Consider the following 12,247-nt stretch of genomic DNA (forward strand, 5'->3'; position numbering starts at 1 on the left):
CAGTATATTTGAAAATGTTGTAGTATTTAACCTCAGCTAGATCAGTTGCCCGCTGTTAAAATCTGTAAATGGAGACCAAAGCACAAGATGAATGTCTGCCTACCAGAAACTATTTATAAAATGGCCTCCCTAAGCAGCCCTAAACCGAATGTTTTGTTTGCCAATTATGAAGAGTAAATTGGTTGGTTTATTAAAAGTGTTCAGGTATGTCATTTTCTGCTTCTGTTTTTGGCGGACATAAAAATATGATGCAATACAACTTTGGAATCAGTTAAAACGATGGGTAGGTTGGGGGTCACAGCCAACCAACCTATTAAAAAAAAAAGCTTCCAAAACACTTCTGGGAAATGTAATTGTTGAATTTCAAGGTGTCCACAACAGACAACTTGTGAGAGCATTTTCTGAGAGAAACCAATGAATTAGTGAGCAAGGAATGGAATTTGAGCCACAAACACATAGCGCTGAAAGAGAACTCTGCACTTTTGTCCAGCAGATGAGACGTTAAATCAATGTCCTATTGTAAGTGACTCTGCATATAATGCACAGCTCACAGCCTGCCTCTGGAAAGTGCTTTGTGATGGTGGTCCACCATGAAAGGCGCTATATAGAGATATTATTCTTATTTGTATTACTATTATTTATAAACACCACTTGAGGTGTAACAAAAACTAGTGCCATGATGGTATAATGCATATCACAATCCATTTGTACCATAAAACACACGCTACTTTGTACATTATAAAAGGAGGAGCACGCTACCACCAACAATAAGTCTTTCAAAACCTTAAGGTGGACTACAAGTTACCATGTTGTGCATTTGGTTTTGTAATACTAATATATGATGGTTCATCAATAAAAAAAAAAAAAAAAAAAAAAAAAAGATGTTTCACCTATGTCCTTAACTTCAGTATAGATTAGTTTCAGGGATTTAAAAAAATAAATTAACAATGCAGTATATGAAACAGGTGAATCCCAGTGGGAAGTGACAATATATATTAAAAGATAATAGGGCTTTATTAAAAGATTTTCACACACACATATGTAATTAGTTTTGAGGAGATTGCATTAGTTCTATTTCCTGTCTTGTGGATTTAATCAGAGCCATGGTCTACAAAAGGTACCCCTCCCTTATTTATTTGGCAAGTTACTGACTGTACCATTATAAATGTACTGGATATTTGATTTTAAAAAGATCAGGAGAATGTGTTTGTTTTTGTCCACAGGGAATGAATACGGTTTTCTGTTGATTTTAAATTGAGGGGATGATCTACAACAAGCAGACCCAGAGGAACAACCAATATTTTCCTGTTTGTAGATGACAATCACTGCACTCTAATGCAACATGCTCTCTTCTCCTAGAGCAGGGCAGCAAATAACAGGCCTCAAGCCACATGAAGAGCCCAACCCACAATTACAAACAGCAGCCCCTACTATCGATCTACAGTAAATATGTAGCGAGTGAGTGTGTTTTCAGAATTCCATTCTCATTGAATTGTCAAGTTTGCTGGTCATGTACAAATACTTTATAAATGCTTCAAAAACATAATTAGCAAGAAGGCTAGAAAAACTGGGGGAGAAAACCTTTCACTTTTGAATAGCGTTAGACCACTAAAAGCACGACTGACTGAAATGAGTAAATAGGAAAACAGATTCATGTCTAAACACACCTGTTCGAAAAATATCAAAAGGCACAAACACATAAACAATGGAACTCTGTTTATCCGCGCACTTGTGGGGCCATAGGTCCACGGATGTGTGAAATTCTCTGATAAATGGAGGTGTCATTGCATGTAACTAGTATGCATGAATAAAATATAGAAACTAGTAATGTAAACCAAATTAGCGTTTACTGGACATGTATGCAATACAATATATTACAAAGACAGAAGAATGTTTTAAAATGTGTTTACTTTGACAGTGATACTCCCAGCAAAATCTTTTCAAAATGCGACACAACTACAACCCCATTTCCCTAGTTTTTTCTGTTACAAAAAAATAAAAACACTACAAAAACAAAAAAAGCTACAAGATCATAAGACATTTTATGACGGAAGCAAGCTATTCAGCAGAGCCCATCAAAGCTCACAATTTTCCTGTAAACTAAGTCGTGTAGCTAGCAGCTAGAAATATCACAAGGTTTAATTGATTCCATGCATTAATATTAAATAATGGTAGCCAATTGTTGCTGGTTTTCTGGGATTTCAAACAAACCCAATTCTAAAGTAAAAAAAAAAAAAATAATAATAAAAAAAGCTGTTTTGTAATAAACTTGTCTTAAATTTTAACATAATACATACCAACAGATGTGTTTTTTTTTTTTTTTTCGGAACAGCTTTTTTATAAACAATTCACTGCCACAAGTCATTTTTTTGAACCTTCAGAAAGTCCATCAGTCTTTTGTTTCATTGAGGCAAAATATGTTTGCTGGGCTTCACTAAGTAACTGCCTCAGGAAAACTTATTAGAATCCTTTTGCTGATGAGTCCCCGAATGTCTCACCTGGTAAAACCACTGCCGTGTATGAAGCGCCATTGTGCCAAACTATCCGGCCGTTAGTTTGTCAATTTGTCAATCGTTCAATTTGCCCAACAAATCGTCCGTAAGTTTGGCAATTCACACAGTAATTTGTATACTTATTAATTCATCAAATAATTCATTAATATGAAAGGCTGTACAGACCTGCAAATTTCCAATCAACCTGACAAGCTTCCAACTGTCAATCTCACACTGTGCCGAAAACACTGCAACCTTTCTAGCCAATGGGAGCACACACTAATATTTTAATCAATGAAAATCCAGCCTCTCTCGAAACTGCTTCAGCCAATAATATTTAGAAGGCCGTTTCAAAAGATATTGTATTTAACAAGATAATCAACTCCACTGATTTTCAATGGAGACTTCCATGTCACTGCGCACAAAGCATTGTGTTATGTAGAGAGTTAGGCAAAAAAAAAAAAAAAAAAGTTAGGGAGTGGTTAACCTGTAGAAAACAGAAAGTACTGATTAGAGGAAAAACCTCAGAATGGAGTGTGGCAACCAGTGGTGTACCACAGGGATCAGTATTAGGTCCTCTGCTATTCCTAATCTACATTAATGATTTAGATTCTGGTATAGTAAGCAAACTTGTTAAATTCGCAGACGACACAAAAGTAGGAGGAGTGGCAAACACTGTTGCAGCAGCAAAGGTCATTCAAAATGATCTTGACAAGATTCAGAACTGGGCAGACACATGGCAAATGACATTTAATAGAGAAAAGTGTAAGGTACTGCACGCAGGAAATAAAAATGTACATTATAAATATCATATGGGAGATACTGAAATTGGAGAAGGAATCTATGAAAAAGACCTAGGAGTTTTTGTTGACTCAGAAATGCCTTCATCTAGACAATGTGGGGAAGCTATAAAAAAGGCCAACAAGATGCTCGGATACATTGTGAAAAGTGTTGAATTTAAATCAAGGGAAGTAATGTTAAAACTGTACAATGCACTAGTAAGACCTCATCTTGAATATTGTGTGCAGTTCTGGTGGTGGTCACCTCGCTATAAAAAAGATATTGCTGCTCTAGAAAGAGTGCAAAGAAGAGCGACCAGAATTATTCTGGGCTTAAAAGGCATGTCATATGCAGACAGGCTAAAAGAATTGAATCTGTTCAGTCTTGAACAAAGAAGACTACGTGGCGACCTAATTCAAGCATTCAAAATTCTAAAAGGTATTGACAATGTCGACCCAAGGGACTTTTTCAGCCTGAAAAAAGAAACAAGGACCAGGGGTCACAAATGGAAATTAGACAAAGGGGCATTCAGAACAGAAAATAGGAGGCACTTTTTTACATAGAGAATTGTGAGGGTCTGGAATCAACTCCCCAGTAATGTTGTTGAAGCTGACACCCTGGGATCCTTCAAGAAGCTGCTTGATGAGATTTTGGTATCAATAAGCTACTAACAACCAAACAAGCAAGATGGGCCGAATGGCCTCCTCTCGTTTGTAAACTTTCTTATGTTCTTAAAAAAATTCTATGGCGAGTCAATGGAGGCGTACAAAATGTTGCTAGTTTTTGTCATGTTAAAAAAATGCATCAAACTTTTAAGGTAGATTTCACATTTGCCCAAGGCCTTTTGAAGAAAACAGCAACATTAGCAAATTATGACAGTTCATAGTTATTATAAAAAATGCTATTTTCTGAGCACGGTCCCATTCGTTGGCGAATGCGCAGAAACATCTCTCTAAAGCAGCGTATTGATTAAGTCATTTACAGTCCAGTAACACCGGTTACTTTAGAAATAAAAAACATTATCAAAACACAGCAATATAGTACAGTAAACAAACCACCGGCATTTTTTTTTAACATGGCGAAAACCTGCAACATTTTGTACATCTGCATTGACTCTCTGTAGAATTTTTTTTTTTTTTTTGCCTAACTATATACCACAGTGCTTTGGGCGCAGTGACATGGAAGTCTCCATTGAAAATCAGCGGAGTCGAGTATCTTGTTAAGAGTATCTTTTGAAACGCCCTCCTAAATATAATTGACTGAAGCAGTTTAGTGATGCTGGATTTTCATTGATTGAAATATTAGTGTGTGCTCCCATTGGCTAGAAAGATTGCAGTATTTTCGGCACAGTGTGAGACTGACAGTTGGAAGTTTGTCAGGTTGATTGGAAATTTGCAGGTCTGTACAGCCTTTCATATTAATTGACAAATTAATTTATGAATTTTGATGAATTAACAAATACGTTCACAAATTACTGTATAAATTGACAAACTTACAGACGAATTAAGGGGCAAACTGACCATTCACAAATTGACAAACAAATTGACAAATGCACGAATTAACAAACGAATTGACAAACTAACGGCCTGATAGTTTTTGCACAAATGGCACTCCATAGCCATGCAGTGTGCTGGGCGAGTCAATAAACTAGAGATTGCAAGTTCGACGCCTGGTTGTGCGAGGCAGTCAGGTCTTCGCTGGGGACTCTGGGCTGGCATCGCATTGGCTTTGGCGCTCCCAGGGTTGAGGAGGTGGGATCCAGCTTAGGAAGTTTCTCCTCCCCAGGCACCGAGTGAGCTTGTCGGTGAAGATTTGCTGGGCTGTTCTTTGTCCTCCAGAGGACGGTAGCCTGCAGACATCTGGTTGAAAAATACATGCCGATTGGCCCGTGGGATCAGAGAATGCCCACTGAGCCTCGGTCCCTGAGCTGTGTGGAGAATCGCCGCAGTCAAGGAGAATAACAATAACAATAATAGGGTATTTCAAATTGGAGGTAAAAATTATTGGAGATTCTAAATTTTAAAAATAAGTAAATAAATTCTTGTGCTGTTCATACCAGGGCATGAATCCTCATATCTGTAGTGCTGCTGTCTTGGCGTTGACTCCACAGGTTAGACTGATATGGAAGGCCATCACGGTCAAAAATGTGTTATTTAGTACATGTTTTAAGTATTGAGTACACACTTATTTGGACTAATCAGACTACATAAAATACCATGTGTTATCAATTAATGTAAATGAGCTACGCATTTTCTATTTAGGGGCTGGTCATTTTACAGTAGTACCCATGTAGGGATTGCTCATTTTACAATCATGCAATGTAATTACAAGTGTAGCCAATCACCCTCGGGGTAACGTTTACTTTGAGACATTATTATTATTATTATTATATTTAATTAATTATTTAGCAGACGCTTTTATCCAAAGCGACTTACAGAAACTAAACAAAATATTACAGATTGCAAAATATTACAGGCAATAAAAATGCAAAATATATACAATAAGTATAAAAAATGGAACATACAAAAATATATACATAGGAATTTACAAATAAAGGTTGAACATGTGGGTTTTGAGAAGATGAGGGAAAGCAGTAAGACTGAACAGTCTTGAGGAGAACAGGTAGCTGCTTCCATGAAATAGAATAAGGAAAATTGCAAATCATGCCGCCGGGAGATTTTCTATGGTGCAAATACAGATTTTCTGTGTTGCCGCTGACTTCTTGAGACACACAATGTTGACTGTGACACGGTTCAGTCTGTATTAAGTACAATCTTTATTTTCAAATTATATTTTTCAGTTTTACACCATAATATCGTTACCACAGCTAATATTAGATTCAATGTCAGATCTTTCAACACGTGTTTAAAATGACATTTGTTACAGTGGGGTTACCACTCAATTAAAGCAATTTTTAAGGCACTGAAACTGCTGGGTGATGCTTGTCTCAGAGGTTCTTGGTCTGTCCATCTTTCATTAGACTTTACCCAATGCCAAGTCCAAATTGCAAATGTAAGATGATTTAATTGGATAATTTATTACACATAGTACTTTACTTAAATTGATTGGTTCTCATTTCATGTTCAATGATCTGACTGGCCAAATTAGTATGTGTAATAATTAGAATTACAACACATACTAAAACTAAATTAGAACATGTATTAAATATTTTAAACACATACAAAATAACATATTGTTTGACCTGGATGGCCTTCCACAGCATTTGTCTTTATGCATGTATGTATGTGTGTGTGGGGTGTGTGTGTGTGTATGCAGAGCAGATATTAAGTCTATCTTGGCAATGTACAGTAGTTCAGACATAAAACTCGCCAGGGTGGGGATAAATTTTGCCGTTGTATGTGTAACGTGCTAACACAATAAAATACAAAATAGTCGTTTCTCAATCGTTTGTTTTTTTTCTCTTTTCCACAACGAAAATACACATTTCCTAAAATCAACATGCAAACAAATAAAAAAATCCAATATATACGGGCCTAACCCTCTATTGAAAGTATAGCAAAATTACACATGCATATATTATATATATATATATATATATATATATATATATATATATATATATATATATATATATATATATATATATATATATATAATACACACACACACACACACACACACACACACACACACACACACCCTAGTCAGTACCACAAATTATTCCATTTATTACCCCAGCATGATTCGACTGTACTACTTGACTACGGAATTTACTGGAATTGCAGCTCTAATTTTTTTATTTTTTTTTTTACCGTTATTTCACTTTGAAATATTACTGTAGCTGTATCAGTGCTGTAAACAGACTGCACTTCGTTGGTTGGGTTTAGACTACAACTGCTCTTCAAGTAATACCAACCATTCACATTCATTGATTGCATCTCAAAAATGGCTTCAATATTCAATACACAGCAAAGTACGTATCCTCCTATAATGCACACAGTTCGATTTGAACTCAAACAACTTTCACATCCTCGTGAAAAAGTAAAAGTCTACTTTTTAAAATTATTTCTCAAAAACTGATGTAGCAACTTGCATGTTAAATATTGCTTTGGAGCGTGTAAACGCTCGCAATATGCTCCCTGATCGCCGAGTGACATGCATTTTCGATTAGAACGGGTTTAAACAAATATTTAGAAGAAATAATAATAATAATAATAATAATAATAATAATAATAATAATAATAATAAAAAAAAAAAACATGCAATAATACAATTGCTTAAATTCAGCCGTGACACTATTCTAATTAACTCCAGATGGAAAGTTGTGTGTATGGTGAAATATGTTAATTACTCCAGACCGGCCAAATATACAAATATTGAAGTTACACGAATCACAAAAAGCTAAAATATATGCAAAAGTTTACATATATTTTTGTATAGAACGTAGTACATTTGAACATTACGTGGTTTTGAAAACACATGTTTATATTTAACTAAACTTTAACAAATATCCAAATGTAATTCCCTGTTTATGCGCTAATTTACTGTTAACATATGAAGTAGCTTGTTTTCTTTGTATCTCTCGATAAAACATCATACAACAGATTCAACACACAGCAGTTTACTTCAGTGTTTATAAATGAATCATCCACGACTACGACAGCGCTTACTTTATTTGATAGCCCAGGGGAGCGGGCAACCCCATAATATGGGACAGAATAAAGAGCGATTCAAACCTGTATGGAAAGCAATTACACTGTGATACTTTCGTGTTTCTAGGCCCTTGTACAAAAATAATACGATCTATTTCTGAATGCATTTTAAAATTCAACACCGTTCTGTATACCGATCTCAAAACCAGGCTTAATAACTTCGACAGGCAACAAATGCAACATCTACAGAGCATGTCAAACTACCGTCTACAAGTATTTGTCTGTTTGTAACTTTTATAGCTATTTGATTGAAAATGCACGTCCAGGCAATAGTGCTGCTAAATAGACTAGTACTAGCCAGACTTCAGTGCACTGCAACCCCACTTGCCTTAATTTTAGTTTAAATAATAAACTATTTTAGAAGCGTACGTAACTCATACATACTAAAGCATTGCATCTGCAAGAAACGTGCTGGGAAAAGTTGAAAAAATCTGAAATAATAACCTGTTTGCAGCATCATCCGAGCCGTGAGTTAATGCAACTCTATTCAATGGTTGCAGGAACTCTATTCCCAATCAGCGCGAAAAATACTCACTCACGATTGGTTGGCAGACTTGGTCTCCATGTTAACCGGCCTTTAAAAAAAAAAAAAAAAAAAAAAAAAAAAAAAACTTTCTGTGCCGAGGCTTAGTAAAACATACCAGGCGCTGCAAAGAACAACTGTCAGCATCGCGTCGCTTACCGTTAGTTTTTACTGTTTTTTTGTTTTTTCCTCTTAAATCCAACATTCAGTGCAATTCAAATTGCAACAAGCGTGACGATTTATCTGTGTAAATGAGGAAAGGCATCCTCCTTACAGTGACGTCACTAGGCAAACTCCATGCAGGGCGCGTACCTCAGCTGAAGAGGGAGAAAGGAGAAGCAGCAACGTCCGCTCAGTGACAGCTTGACGTTTCGTTTGCCAGTGCCATGGAACAGCGAAGTTCTTCTTGTATATGTGTCGTTATATCACAAACTAGCATTGCACATGCTTACTGGATAGTTACATAAACACAAACACACGTCTTTCATTAAAGTCTATATTTCGTGGAATTATTTTATTTATTTATGTATTTATTGCATTTATATAGCGCTTTTTATACAAAGGTATCGCCAAGCACAGGACAGTACATAGCAGAATTAAAAAAACAAAAAAAAACAATTCATTTGTATTGTATAGCATGTCACACATACAACTGCCACAGTCAAACAATTAAAATAACAATAAACACATAATACAAAATCATTAAAACCCACTAAGATAAGAAAGCCATTTTACAAAAGTGTGTTTTTAGTCTTGACTTGAAAATTATAATGGTCCCAGCTTCCCTGACAAACGAAGGCAGAGCATTCCATAATTGTGGCGGTCTACAAGAAAAAACCCTCCCTCCAATGTTGTTGACCCTAGGAATAACCAGTAGCCCCTCAATCTGATCTGAGTGCGGTTTGGAAGATACAGGGTCAATAACTCCCGTAAATAATTAGGTGCTAATCCATTCAGGGCCTTGAAAGTTAACAGACAAATCTTAAAATCAATTCTATACTGCACAGGGGGCCAGTGTAAAGAGGCCAAAATGGGTAATATGTTCACTTTTCCTGGTTTTAGTCAGAATTCTAGCAGCAGTATTCTGAACAATCTGCAAGCGGGATACCGCACGTTTTGGGACACCAGAAAGAAAGTACATTACAATAATAAATTCTAGATGAAATAAGGCATGCATTAGTCTCTCGGCATCAGATATGGAAATAACTGGTCGAAGTTTGGCTATATTTCTCAATGGTTTTACAGTACTTTCTTCCCCTTGCACTGTACCTGTTCCACCCACACAAATGTACCGGTACACACCACTCCCAGATAATTTTAGAAAATGTAAAATGCTCCTGCACTCACTAATGTACTAATATGTAGGGTATTTACTCAGTAAGAAAGCCTGTCACTATATGGGAGCTTAGCTGATATAACCAAGGATGGAAATAAGACTCCTATTGCATTGCAGTTTTACCCATTCCAGTTTTTACTAAGACCTTGATTAGCCACAGTGTATAAGTAACAAGCTCAGGTGTGTCTTACTGAACTCATAGTAAAACTAGGAATGGGTCAAACTGCTATGCAATAGGAGTCTTACTTCCATTTGCTGGGTGTTGCTGATGCAGTAATACTGGTGACATGTAGCCCAGAAGCTGTTTTATTATGAATATACCTCTCTAAGGAGTGTAAACCTGTCTTTCTATTTTTAATGCATAGTGGTGGTAGTAGTAGTTGTAGTCATGTGTCCCTATTTATTTCAACAGTTCTACTTTCAGCAAATATTGTATTTTTATATCTTTAAAACAGATGCTTAAATCAATTCATTTGTACATTATTATTATTATTATTATTATTATTATTATTATTATTATTATTATTATTATTATTATTATTATTATTATTGTTCTATTATGATTGCTTGACCAATAAAACCCCTTAACAAAATGTCCCTAAAAAGGGTTAAATAAGTCATGCAACCACTCTCCAAAAGGAGTGCAAATCATCCTTTCCTCCTCCTACACCACCCCTAGTCCCACTGTGTACCACTGAGATTCAGAAGCTGATGCTTTTTAAAAGTATTGTTACGACTCGAGCTCTCAACAGGAGGGATGACACTGGAGACAAGGTGTGCAGGACTAAATGACAGTAGTTTATTGTTTTGAACAGAACTCAATACCGTCCTGAGTTCCTGTTTGGTCCAGGGCCACGCCACCAAAGTAACAAACTCCCCTGTTGCTAACTAAATTGTAGTTCTCCCCGTTCCTAATGCACGCCCGACCTTAACAGACTCCCAGCCTCTCTCTCTCTCTCTGATTTGCCACATCACAGGTTAGATAAACTCAGACTCAATCTGTTGCTTTCAGTCAATCTTGTTATCTGTCTCTCACACTATCTCGCCCACTCACTCTCTCCCCAGTTTTGCGCGACCCAGGTATTTATACCCCTGCTGCTCCCGCATCCTTGTCCGGGCTGGCCAATCGCAGCTCTCCCTTGCGTGTGCACGCACGCACACACTCCTCATATCTAGATGGCGTGGTCTGAACCCTAACAATACACAAAACACCAAGGCACAGGACACACAAACAACCAGGACAAACACAAAAGTCCAGAAAGGTCCCCTTCAGTTGGCCGGGTTGCTACAGTATGTTTTCAAATGGCGGCCCAGGGATGTAAACCCATGGTGTACTCACAATGCAATGATTCAACACAGAGTTTGCCTGTACACCTGCAAAGTTTACTACAGTAACCGTGCCACCATTTTAAAATCACCCCAAAAAACAAATCTGTACCTGCTTACACTGCACTGCTATCTCCTGCATCACTTACTGCATGGTGTACTTCATTAACACAGGAGTTTGTGGGCCTCTGCAATAGTCAGTCAGTGGAATTACAGCCTTATACCTTTCTCTTCACCTTGGTTGCCGTTTTGCCTGTGTTTATTGCTTCCTGATCTGTAGGGATTCACACTGTAAACAGGCATTTTAGATATTGGGCTATATTTTCCCCTATAAGCAAATCACAGGAAGACTGTCCCTTCCATAGTAAATGTGTAATTGTTCAAAATAGAAAATCAGACCCTGTCTTTAAAACTAAAATCCTTCTTAAAATAAAAATAAGATTAACCCTAGAATGAGAAATACTTCAGAGTTTATAGAATGCAAAATAGTAACCAGGAAGTTGTTTTGCAGATCTAGTGTAGTGCTGCAGATTAATGGTTTGGCTCTATGCGAATGGGCTCTATGCGAATTGGTGATGCAGCTGGAAGGCTACCATTCACTAATCATCAGCTAATTGTGTTGGTTGATCAGCAAGGATCACTTTTCCCTTTGGACCACAATACATGTAAAGTGAAGGAATGCTAACCAAGGTTTAAAAATCAGTTTCTTACCTCCTATTAGCATTAGCTTCATTATGACTGGTCTTACTTCTTATTAGCATTAGCTGCATTACGACTGGCCCACATTTCCTTGTGTACAGTCTCTTTAAGCTCTTTGCTTGTTTTTTTCCTGTACTGTATGATAATCTCACTGTTTCTGTGAGGGAGTAAATGCTACTGGAGTAAAACTAAGCTGCTACCGCTTTTAAAGGTTTGCCATAGTAAAAGTATATTAAAGTCCAGGAATGCATAGTGCAAGCATGGTAAAGCATATAAAGAACATGGCAAATCATGGTAAATGCATACTACAAAACTGCTAAATTACCATGCAAATGACAGGAGTTATTTTGTATAAGGAAACAACAGCAATATTCCAAATTGAATTAAAAAAACAAGCAAACAAACGATATAAACGTCT

At 36.7% G+C, this 12,247-nt stretch overlaps 1 protein-coding gene across 1 annotated transcript in view; it reads right to left on the bottom strand.

The window, feature by feature from the left end:
- LOC121330875 (histone-lysine N-methyltransferase NSD2-like) overlaps positions 1-8,449 on the bottom strand; it is a 45,659-nt gene extending 37,210 nt beyond the window's left edge. Inside the window, exon 1 of the mRNA XM_041277771.1 lies at positions 8,390-8,449. The gene's annotated coding sequence lies outside the window, so the exon portion shown is untranslated. The remainder of the gene's footprint in view (positions 1-8,389) is intronic.
- Positions 8,450-12,247: the final 3,798 nt, after the last annotated feature.

This window comes from Polyodon spathula, chromosome 2 (genome assembly GCF_017654505.1).
Source record: "Polyodon spathula isolate WHYD16114869_AA chromosome 2, ASM1765450v1, whole genome shotgun sequence".
NCBI lineage: Eukaryota > Metazoa > Chordata > Actinopteri > Acipenseriformes > Polyodontidae > Polyodon > Polyodon spathula.